The sequence below is a fragment of the Asterias amurensis genome, chromosome 10, assembly GCF_032118995.1.
Source record: "Asterias amurensis chromosome 10, ASM3211899v1".
Classification (NCBI taxonomy): Eukaryota; Metazoa; Echinodermata; class Asteroidea; order Forcipulatida; family Asteriidae; genus Asterias; species Asterias amurensis.
In genome coordinates this window covers 8,438,453-8,450,514 of record NC_092657.1, presented here as the reverse complement: position 1 = coordinate 8,450,514, position 12,062 = coordinate 8,438,453, and the positions used below count along the sequence as shown (strand labels likewise).

The 12,062-nt window shown below is 38.6% G+C and overlaps 1 pseudogene; it reads right to left on the bottom strand.

Moving 5' to 3' along the window:
* Nucleotides 1–1,220: 1,220 nt before the first annotated feature.
* Nucleotides 1,221–4,798, bottom strand: LOC139943485 (uncharacterized; annotated as a pseudogene).
* Between the last annotated feature and the right edge of the window lie 7,264 nt (nt 4,799–12,062).

The following is a 12,062-nucleotide window of genomic DNA, read 5'->3' as shown; positions in this document are numbered from 1 at the left end:
CTTTGCGAATTGGTCGCTAAGTGTATTATAATGGGAACTGGTATACTTCTTTATGAGTGGATATCACTGGATGGAATTAAATAAAGGGAAATCCCTTATATTATTATGAATTGGCGTTTTACCACGGAATTCAGAGTACGGAATAAATTAACTCTTGGCAGAGTTCACTACAACAACAAATCCTTGTGTCTGTGTATATTTATCAGGTGGTAATAAACATATTGAATACAACTAAACTACATGCACTGTATAATATCTAATGATATTTATCAGAGGTATTTGTACAACATTTGGTGTCAGAAATACTCATTGGTAATCCTCCAGTTTCAATAAGCACATACCCACAAAAATTGAATGGGAGTAGTTGAACATAGTTGACCCACTTGCAATAAAAAAAAACACGATTCTGTTATTGTCACTGATAAGTTGTGCAGATGCTGCACTGCATGTAATGTCAGAGCACACCCATGTACACTCATGAACATGTATAGATGTACAAACTATGGCAACATGTAGGCCCTACACTGAGTGTTCAGCTAATTGTTGTGTCAAATTATTCTTAAAGGCGGGTTATACAAACTTATGGTCATCGTCACTCCACAAGTTCATGACCATAAAAACTGAATTTGTAAAGAGCACTGAAGAACTGTTCAAATTAAATACATTGTTAAAAAGACTCACTGGGAAGTAAGGTAGTTTAAAAGAAAGAGGTAATACCACAAAATTTAAGTCTAAGAAAGGCTTCAGGCATCTGAAAGCACACAATTCTATGCACTTATGTTAATTGCTATTTTACAATCTGTTTCAGCTTTATAATAAAAAATTCAGCCTTAATTTTCACACGTTTGTTGAATTTGTAGAGATACACCAAGTTAGGAAACTGATCTTTCACAATTGCCAGAAGTGTGTCCTGCCTGTAAGATAATAAAAGACAACCTGGCAAAATACATGTCTATATGCCAATGGGGCTTGATTATACTGTTGTATTGGTAACTGTATGATTTTACTATTCATAAAGTAAAATGTGCCAGTGTCCCATTTCATGATGCATCAATAATAAAGCCTCTTGAAAGTATGCAAATAAAAAAGCTGTGTACATGACTTGAGGCACTTATGTTACTTATGTTGAATTTTAAAATGTTTACAAAACTAAACATGAATGCAAGGAAAAACACTTTGAAAAGAATTTCAACATCCCAGAGGGCTGTTTGTGGATGTTTCTAGTAAACAAAGTTTTTCCAGGAGTCCATACACTTGCCTAGACGGATCAGTTTTCTCTCGAACTGTTCAGGGGACTTTACATGAACAGATTTTTTGTAATCTGGAAAGGAGCTATGATGTCGACCTGGTACAAAAACACAATCATCCTTGTAGCCGACTACAAAATCCTGAATAGCTGGATGCAGTTTTGCACCTTGGTGCCTGGGTGGCAAACCTTTTCCCCCAGCTACTGAAGTAAGAAATATGTCATCAAGATCACGCCCAAAAGCTCCACTTAGTAGACAACATCGTTGCACTTGTTCCTTGGTGTAAACACCCCGGGAGTGTTTAAGTATTTCCTTGTAGTCCCTGTTAAGAAACTCATTTACAAGATCAAGACCAATGTTGCCATTTTCTCTACCTGTCAAATTGGCTACTCGGTTCCAAATGACATCATTTGCAACTCGAGATGGAAAGACACCATTAATTCCTGCCGGCATATTATGTGTGAGAATTAAGTATTTATAGTGGTTGTAGTCCCAGAACTGAATACTATTGATTCGCTAATGGCTTATCATGGCTGGACCATCTCCTTGACGGATTGCCTCCTAGAAGACAATATGGCACAGTCCTTCAAACAGCAAGGCCTTCGAATATTCTAAGACGCCATCTTTAACCAATTCATCAGCACCCCGCTGCTCACATGCAATACAACAGAACCACTTGTCTGGAAGGCTGTCTGGTGCTACAACACAGTCTAGGTGGTACCACTCTTTGAGTAAAGTTAACACTGGATCATATCATCTTCCTTTCCAGTCTTCTTGTGACAAAAACAGTATATGCATAGAGTAAGGACAGAGAATATGTAAGATCTTTCAGCCTTACACTCTCGAGAATACCACCAGTCTTGCTAAGGAACTTCAGAAAGATGTACACAACTGTAGTGGTACCACCCACACTCATTGCTACAACAGCGAACCATATCCTCACCCGCGTTTTCTGCACACTTGCAGCAGCCATCTTCAACTGCACCGTCGATATATGATGAGCTGATGTGAGCTCCCTCAATCTCATCTCTGTCTTGACGACTAGCTATAGCAACATCTTGTAATGGAAAAGCAGGCCAAATGAATCAATGATTTTCAAAGCCAAATCATTCAACCATTCAGCTTGTTCCATTTGGTCATGGTCAGGAAAATTTTCAGGAGGTTCATCTTGATTCTTCAAACTCGTGCAACATGCATGGGTTGTAAACTCAAGGAAATCTTTAAAATGATTGAAATTGTCCATTACCTTTTGTTTTACTGTCTTGTGACCAAAATCCTGCTTCAATTGATAAAGAGTACCCCTGTCAGATGCACTATTAGCCTTGAACATACTCTTTATTGTATCCTGAAAAAGAAGCCCGCTCCTGTGAAATTCCTGAGGACATTGAACAAGTCCCTCCAATATATCTTTAGCAGTGGCCCCTCCTGCCCTGGCTCGTTTGGAGTCAACCATCCTTTCCACAGAAAGGCCATCCCAAAAACATATAATTGGGTACATTTTTTCACCAGCTGTTGGAACAAAGTTCCATTATTCGAATTGTTTCAGGAGTACTTGAGGGATTTTCCTCAACAACGCCCAAATTCACAATTTCACTTTTCTGTGACATCTCTTGAGCATATCTGTGTGGAGGTACACCAACACATTTAACCCGGTTCAAGAATGAAAAGTTAGATTTCAGAATCCCCTCAACAGCAACACAAGCCATTTCTTTAAGGTCACTCCAGTCAGATTCACAAGGGAGAAACTTTGTCAATGGAATCTCTTCTGCTTTCATCACGGACTTGTTGCTGTCGCTACTGAATGATACCCTATTTCGGGCAGCAAAGGTCAGTGCCCACATTCGGAATTGGTTTCCCCAATCACGACTTTGGTGTCTCATAGTAGTTTGTTTTTGCACATTGTCCCAAACTAAGCTATAGCCGGGCTCAGCCTCCTTGTTGTTAGTCTCGATAGCTGATGGCTTTGATCCTAACTTAATTTTAGCAACGCAAACATGTTTGCTGCTATCTGTAATTGGAATCAAACCATCTTTAACACTATTGTAGCGGCTCACCGTCTTGCTGATGGTGATGGTGGTTAGGCCCTACAAAAATGATTGAGGACAGGAATGCCGATTGTCAATGTTTCTGCATCTTTAATCATACCAGATGTTCACAAGAAATGTATACCCCCCCCAAAAAAAAAAAAAAAAAACTGTAACACAACAGGCAACAGGCAACAATAACAATAACAATAACAATAACAAAACATTGACATTGACATTGACAATGACAATGACAATAACAATAACAATAACAAAACATTGACATTGACATTGACATTGATGATGGCGACGACGACGACGACGACGACGAGACAGTAGCAAGAACAAGAGCAACAGCAACAGCAAGAGCAACAGCAACAGCAATAGCAATAACAATAATATGGATTTATAATGCGCACTTGTCCAGAAAACCGATCAAGGCGCCTACACAAAATGAAAACATTCTGCAATAGAAAATGAAGAATAAACAAAACATAATGAAACCCAATAAAAGTCTCAGTGAACAAGTGTGTTTTCAGTTCCCTCTTGAAGTTGTTGGGAGATGTTGTTTGGCGAAGTGAGACTGGGCAGGAGCGAATTGTTCTAGACCTTGGCTCTACCAGCAAGTGAGACCCAGCAAACTGTAAAGCACGACTGCTGTGCTTAGTGAAGATGAGTTCACAAAGATACTGTGGGGCTTGTCCATGCAGAACTTTGAACACAAGGAGTGTATTTTGAAGGTGATCCTCTTTGCAACGGGGAGCCAATGTAGGCGTCTTAGGACTGGCGAAATCCGATCGTATTTTCTGGCTTGGATAACGATTCAAGCGGTATAATTGTGAACACGTTGGAGAGGAGAAGTACACGTAGCTGGAAGCCCAACCAAGAGCGAATTGCAACAATCCAAGCGGGAGGAGTCCAGAGCATGGATGACTTTCTCAGCTGTATCCAGAGACAAGTATTTGCGAATTTGGGCTATGTTGCGAAGATGGAAGTTAGCGCTTTTGCACCTGCTTGAGATGTGTGATTCCATGTTGAACAGCTTGTCGAACACAACTCCCAGATGGCGTACACTTTTGGAAGCGGACAGAACTGGGTTGTTGATTGAGAACTGTTGCGAAGTAAACTTTGCATGGTCGTGTCGCGATCCCTGTGTCTTTTCTGCATTCAGTCGCAGGAAATTATGACTCATCCACGTTTGAATATGGCTGACACAGTCGTGCATCTGCTTGAAGGACTCATCTGCGGTTACACCAGGAATGAAGGATATGTACAGCTGGGTATCGTCGGCATATAAATGAAACTTGACGTTGTGATGTCTAGCGATGTCACCTAGTGGTAGTGTATGTCGTAAAGAGAACAGGACCAAGAACAGAGCCCTGAGGGACACCACAGTCTAGGGGCATGGATTCAGATCTGCTTTGAGCAATGCACACCGTTTGAGACGTGTCAGTAAGGGACCTTGTCAAAACTCATCCTGGACAGCCAACGGACGGGCACCCGTCCAGGACCAGGTTTCTGTCCCATGTTCAATTCCTTTGTAGTGATTAATTTATCGGACGGGCTATAGGACGAGCTTGCAGTGTCTGGCCTTCACCAGGGATAGTTTGTTTACAAACCGCAGAGTGTTAGGATTGCTATCTACTAGAAAACAAGCAGGGGGTCTCCGAGGGCCAGTTTGCGGTTTCACACTGGGCTTCAATGACCTTGAGTAATTTACTACAGACGAATCGGTTATATCTTAAGCTCTCTATGCATTTCAATTTGTAACTTTTTAACAGGTTGGGTTTCAACGTTTGATTTCAGTCTGTGGACAAATTTGCAATTGTCTTTATTGTCTATGTTGTTCTTCTGTGTCAATAAAAGCTTATTAAATTATCTAGTGGGACAACCCCTTTTAAAATCTTTAGATTAAAATCTAAGTATTTGAGAAATCCATGTTATGAAACAGCACCTTTACAATGATGTACCCCCTTTTGATGTATCGTGATTGAATAGAAATTATCCTGAAAGTAATTTAGACAATAAATAACCTTGGAAACATCACCCCACGATCCAACAAGTTTGGAGTGTTATGGTCCTTTTTTGAAGGGTACAAATCTTTGAAGGGAATTTCCTGTGCATGAACAGGTGGCCATGATTAGCATCCGTGTTTCTTTTAGCAAGATGGTGGATAATTTCACCAATATTGCAAAAAGTTTTCTTTTGATATTTATAGTTTTCATTAGTTTAATTTTTATAAACTTATACAATTTAGGAATGGGGAATAAAACACTGTTAATGGTTTACATGAGCTATGCTAGTATAATCTTTCCTACAGTGACCTCCAAACAGTCAGTCCAGACTTGTCCCAAACCACAAACCCCAGGTTTGTTTATCTAGTGTTTAATGAGCCAGTGAAACCGCAGAGCGCTCAGTGGGGTGCCTTGGGCACTGTGTATCGGACGGGAGTACACATTTCATCGTGTGGAACCTTGTTCCATATGAACTCCCATCCTTTGGCCCGTCCGACAAAAATGTGACATCGGACGAGCCTCGTCCTGTGGTCTGTCCAGGATGAGTTTTGACAAGACCCCTAAGGTATGACTTCATCCACTGCAAAGCAGAGCCAGTCACGCTGAGCCGCTGTGATAGTCGTTGCAGTAGATAGTGATACATATAATTCGCAACTAAAATCACTTGCATCCGGCATTACACAACTAAAGTTATGCTGTTTAAAGGAAATGACTGCCATTTTGAATACATTACGTCATAATAAGGTCAAGGTCATTGCAATTTTTTTTAGCATCAACATAGTCACCATAAAGGATATTAACTTGTTACAAACTAATACCGTCCTCGTTAAATTCATTGGCCTAAGAAACATAATATTGGCATGTAGAAAATTAACCATGGTATTTCCGTTTGCTTTATTACATTAAAAGACGTAGTGACGTCATTATGACGTAGTTTAAAGGTCATCTCATGCTCAGATTTTTTGGAGTATGACTGTTTTGAAATCTATGGGACAAACTGATACTTTGGTGAAAATTTGGTGCTTTTGTCCGCCGTGTCACGATCTTCGTGTTTTTGTCCTTAAAGGCAGTCTGCTGTAGTGTGTACAATAGGTGGAAGTGTTATTAACTTCGCAGCGCTTTTTCTAATCGAACATATACGTATAATAACCAACCTGTGAAAGTTCGAGATCAATCGGCCAGTTGGTATAGGAGATAAAAGTGAAAAAACAGCTATATAATCCCGTTCTTCGTGCACGTCGTGTGAATTTCAAATGCTTGCACAATTCCTAGGACAGATTTTTGAATGTCGCCCTCACGCGTTTGAAACAAGAAATCGACTACTATTTTATGAAAGATAGCGATTTTATTGTGAACGGTCGTTGCTCCTACTCAGGCTTCGGGCAGAGAGTGCCGTCTGCAGTTGGTTAGAAAGGTCTCGGCTTGCATGCTTCATGCAGTACAAATAATGCTAACTTTCTAGCTATACCAGCGCAGAATGACAGTGAAGACAAATTCTAATGGACGTTTTAGGACTATTTTCAACTTTCTTTTTCATGGAGATAGAATTATATTATCAACGCACACCATGACCATGTTGATCGTCAAACTACAGGGTCATGTACCGAGATAAATGTGGAACTTGCATATAATGTCCATATTAAACAGATATTTTTTCCCCTTTCCCTACATTGTCACAGACGGCAATTTACAGGCAACCAGCTCGCATCTGCAATTTCCCATAAGAAAACTCATTCACATTCCTGTTTTAATTCACAAAGGACATCATTTCTAGTATTACATTTTCCACACAAAAACAATAAATCGACAATTTATTACAAAAGTCTCCTCTCTCAGCCGTCCTCCGAGACGACATTCCTTCATTTCAATCGTGTTTCTCAAAATTTCTAAATTTATATATTTTATTTTGTAATTTTAATTTGCCTCTGTGGGGTCGAAGAATATTAATAACTAGACTTAAGTTTTTGTCATAACAAAAACAAGGTTTTCGGCAACCGGCAGTGCAATAATACAAGCCTAGTGGAAATTACAAAGCGACAATTCCAAGAGGTAACGCATATTTGTGAAGTACGTAAAGCCCTTTCATATGATGTATAGATTGTCAAAATAGCTTTAGTGGTTAAGGAAATAGGAGCTGATGAGTTATGACGACTGGAGAAGAGACTAACTAACCGGAAGAGAAATGTTGGTTGAATGTTGAAACGCCTTGAAAACGGACAACGTACGAAAAAGCCCGTTCATATGATGTAGGCCTATAGATCGTCTAAATAGCTATTGTGGTTGAGGACATAAGAACTTGTGAATAATGACGACTGGAGAAGAGACTTACTAACCAGAAGGGAAATGTTTGTTGAAAACTCCTTGAAAACATACTATGAACGAAGCTGTTTATACAAAATAAAAGCCTGGATTAAATAACAAATATTACACCTTGCTTTGTTCTCAAGATTTGTAATAAATGATTCAAATTGTAAAAACTGTCAAAACAACATGATTACTCTAGTAAAAGTGTATGTTTGGTGACATCATCGGTAATATTTGTTTTAAACCAGAAATTTGCCAGACCTGTATGCTGTGATGGTAAAGCATCAAAGGATGTATATTTCAACCTAAAAGGCAAAAAAACAACGCCCTTTCAAATCATTTTTCAATCACTTCCGGCTTGAACAGGTCAAAAGGTCAACGAAAGTTCACCAACATAGCCAATTCTGTAAAGTACGTAAAGCCCTTTCATATGATGTATAGATTGTCAAAATAGCTTATGTAGTTTAGGAAATATGAACTTAGGAAATATTGACGACTGTAGAAAAGACTGTAAGGGTCATGTATGTTTTAATGGCTTGAACGAAGACTATTCGTGAAGCTTTTTCGCGCTCTTTGAATGATCACTGGAGCGTGACTCTCCCGCACAGCTAATACACTACACGTTGTGTGTATGCCGAAGTGTAGTGTTTACGCACATACCAATGGGGGATTTACGTTGTTCTTTAAACATGAATTTTGAAATTTTCAACGTCTCTTTTGAGCCGGAAGACAAAATCATGTCTGTGAGGCGTTTACGGAGTTTTTAATGCCCTTTCCGATGATGTATTGATTGTAAAAATCCCTCATGTAGATCAAAAGTTATGATTTTTTGAAATAATAAACTTTGAATTAGTGTATAGTGTTTGTAGAAACAAACACTAGGTGTTCGGCTATTGTTGGGTCAGTGTTTGAATAAATGAGACGAGTATTGTAAGTATCCCGTCAAATTACAAAGAAATCAAAACCAACAGTCTTCTTGATGTGTAATAATTTTATGGAAAACGCATCAAAAAGTGTACGTTTCAACCTAAAAGGCTTTAAATAATGACTTTTCAAAGCATTTTACAGGCACTTCAGGTTTTAAAAGGTCAAAAGGTCAAGAGAAGGTCACCAACATACCCCTTTCATATGATGTATAGAATGTGCAAAAAGCTTTTGTGGTTGAGGGCATAGGAACTTATTCGACATAATAACGACTGGATAAAAGACTAACTAACCGGAAGGGAAATCTTTGTTGAAAATGCCTTTAAAACCCTTTCATATGATGTATAGATTGTCAAAATAGCTTTTGTGGTTAGAGCCTTATGCATAATGACGACTGGAGATTAGACTAACTAACCGGAAAAGAAATGTTGGTCCAAACCGCCTTGGAAATAGACTAAAATGAAGCTTCCGGTTTTAAAAGGTCAAAAGGTCAAGAGAAGATCACCCATTTTTGTGAAGTACGTGAGGCCCTTTCATATGATGTATAGAATGTCCAAATAGCTTTTGTGGTTGAGAGCATAGGAACTTATGCATAATAACGAGTGTATAAAAGACAAACTAACCGGAAGGGAAATCTTTGTTGAAAACGCCTTGAAAACAGAATAAGCCCTTTCATGTGATGAATAGATTGTCAAAATAGCTTTTGTGGTTGAAGCCCTATGCATGATGACGACTGGAGATTAGACTAACTAGCCGGAAAAGAAATGTTGGTTCAAAACGCCTTGGAAATAGACTAAAAACGAAGCTATTTATAAAAGAAAAAATAAATGTGGGCATAGGAACTTATGCATAATAACGAGTGGATAAAAGTCTAACTAACCGGAAGGGAAATCTTTGTTGAAAACGCCTTGAAAACAGAATAAGCCCTTTTATATGATGAATAGATTGTCAAAATAGCTTTTGTGGTTGAAGCCCTATGCATGATGACGACTGGAGATTAGACTAACTAGCCGGAAAAGAAATGTTGGTTCAAAATGCTTTGGAAATAGACTAAAAACGAAGCTATTTATAGGAGAAGAAAAAATAAATGTGGGCATAGGAACTTATCCATAATAACGAGTGGATAAAAGACTAACTAACGGAAGGGAAATCTTTGTTGAAAACGCCTTGAAAACAGAATAAGCCCTTTCGTTTGATGTAAAAATTGTCAAAATAGCTTTTGTGGTTGGGGCCCTATGCGTGATGACGACTGGAGATTAGACTAACTAACCGGAAATAAAAAGTTGGTTCAAAACGCCTTGGAAATAGACTCAAAACGAACCTATTTATAGGAGAAGAAAAAACTAAATAAAAGCAAAGATGTGTTCCCGAACACCTAAAAATTGTTAAAATGAACAGCTACTCTTTTTGTCACGCACCATCAATTATCTGACAACTGGATTTTTTTCAAACCAGTTGAATCCAACTGGTACTAGTTGGACACCAGTTAATTCCAGTTGAACCCAGTTGAAACCAGTTGACTGTTCAACTGGTTTCAACTGGATTTTTCACCTTGGGTGCCATGAATTTTTTAACATTGCCAATGGGGAACCATTCACCCCCCTTGATGATCCCCAAAATATAATTGAATTTTGCCGGCCTTCATCTTTCAACTTTTTCAACAGCCTGCATGAACCTTAAAAAATCTGACACTTAAATAATCATATCTCCTGAACAGCATGTCATAAAATCATAATTTGAACACCTCAAATTTTTTATCAACAAATTCTTATCAATAGTTATTACTTTTTTTTTACCCCCCCCCCAAAAAAAAATAATAAACTAGACATGAAGTGTTTGTGAACAAACAGGAAGCTGTTCCGTGTTGTTTTGCTTGGATTATGTGCTTCATTGCCCAAGGAATATATAACTGAAAAAAGGTTTCAAAAAAGTTGTGTAGCTCTTGTGATAAAGTCTTACTTCCCGGTTGACACGTATAAAGTAAAGGTTAACTTGGGCCAACAGCTACCAAAGATTAATCTGCAATGCCAAGGAGACTATAAAATCGGTTGTGTAGATTTTGATTTATAGTCCCACTTCCGGTTGACCCAGAAGTAGAGGTCAACTTGGGTTCACAGTTTTCCAAAGCTAATATCTATTGCCTTAGAGTCTATAACTGAAGTTTGAACATTAGCTTTTTACTTTTTTAGATATGGGCTCACCTCCGGTTGACCCGGAAGTAAAGGTCAACATGGGGTCAAAGTTGTTTCAAACTAATCGTGAATGCTTAAGGAGTCTATAACTGAACAAAAATTGATAATCTGTTGTATAGTTCTTGAGATATGGTCCCACTTCCGGTTGACCTGGAAGTAGGGGTCAACTTGAGGTCACGGTTTTTTAAAGTTAATATTTTATGCCTAAGGAGTTTATAACTGAAAATATTTTGAAAATCTGCTGTATAGTTCTTGAGATATGGTGACACTTCCAGTTGACGCAGAAGTAGAGGTCAACTTGAGGTCACAGTTTTTTCAAATTAATCTCCAACCCCCAAGCAGTCTTTAAGAACAAACAGTTGAAATGTCGGCCGTGAAGTTCTTAAGATATGATGCTGCAAAGATTTCCTAATTAATATGCAGATGAGGGTCACTGGTGGTTAATTAATAAAGAATTTTAATATGTTTTATGATAGGAATTAAGCTAAACATCCTTAAGCTTCCATTTGATATTATTTTACGTGTTTAAAAACACATAATTAATTTGTAGGATACTCCTTTATTTTCCAACTCCTGCCGATAGGGGGCGCTCTAATGAGACATTTCAATTGCACGATTTCTGCACGGTAATGTCTGTATCTGACTCTGTATTTATATAATTAATAGGGTAGATGGCCTTAGCTTTCGATCCAATCCGGACCTTCTTCAGAGGCATAAAACAAGTACAAACACATATCCACTCTGTGTTTATATGTGTACCTCGCAGAGCCCAAAACTGTCATAAAATGTCAAGCTATAATTTCCCCTATAGAACCAACCAGTTTTATGGCTCTGTCTGCTTCAACCAAACTCTGCCCATTTATTATACAACCACCATTCTCCGCTTACTGTGCAGGCGCTGAATTATCTGTGCAATTAGTTCAAAGCAAAGATTACATATGATAAGTTTCCCTGCGCACAAGCAAAAATATCCCTGCTAAGCTGTGAAATAAGCAGTCTATTTCGCTTGACGTAAGCGCAGAATTCAATTCTTCTGCAGAGCACTGAATCTTTTTCATTAAGCAAGTTCCCATCATGACTCGACTAGTCGCACCTCAAACCTAACTACAACACTTGTCGAGGTAAAATCCAGATTCTCAACATTTGTGCCGCTATGTGCCGCAAAGGCAATATTAGTTATGTTGCGAATGGGTGTGACTAGTGAATTTTACTACTCGACTAGTCGCACTTCAAACCTAACTACGACACTTGTCATGATTAAGTACAGATTCTCAAGATTTGTGCCGCTATGCCGCAAGGGCAATATTAATTTAAGCAACACAACTGGTTCACCAAACAGGTAGTCAAGACAAATTT